The sequence below is a fragment of the Macrotis lagotis genome, chromosome 1 (assembly GCF_037893015.1).
Source record: "Macrotis lagotis isolate mMagLag1 chromosome 1, bilby.v1.9.chrom.fasta, whole genome shotgun sequence".
Lineage (NCBI taxonomy): Eukaryota > Metazoa > Chordata > Mammalia > Peramelemorphia > Peramelidae > Macrotis > Macrotis lagotis.
In genome coordinates, this window is record NC_133658.1 from 406,072,117 (window position 1) to 406,072,814 (window position 698).

Consider the following 698-nt stretch of genomic DNA (forward strand, 5'->3'; position numbering starts at 1 on the left):
TGTGTGTGTGTGTGTGTCTGTGTGTGTTGTGTGTGTACCTTTTGTCTGCTATCCCCAGGGTCAAAGTCCTTATAATCCCTTCCTGCCTATTAAATCTTACTATCAGAAAGAATCTTATAACATATTAACATAAATACAAAAGCAAGGCCCATCCCTCTCAAAAGTGTTTCTTAAGTGTGATTGCAAAATAAAGGTCATTGTTTCTTTTTTTTTTCATATTAAATTTATTTTTTATTCTCACTTTGTACAAATTTTTTTTACATTAATAAAATATTCTTGTTTACAAGTAAACAAAATACACCTCCTCCCCCATGAATATAGATAGACTTGTTAAATAAAAAATTAATAATAGTAATAATTGTAGTTATGGGCAGGGGGCGCAATGGATGAAACAACAGCCCTGGAGCCATGAGCACCTGAGTCCACATCCAGCCTCATAAACCCAACAATCACCCAGCCATATGACATGCAAGCCACCCGATCCCCACTGCCCTGCCAAAAAACCCCAAAAAAAGAAAGAAAAAAAAGACCCAAAATAAAATAAAATAGTAATAATAGTAGGGGTGGCTGGGTGGCAGACAGAGCATTGGCCCTTGAGCCAGGAGCACCTGCGTCCAAATACGGCCCCAGACACCCAAAGATCACCCCACTATGTGGCCCCAGGCAGGCCATCCAGCCCTACTTGTCCTGCACCTTCC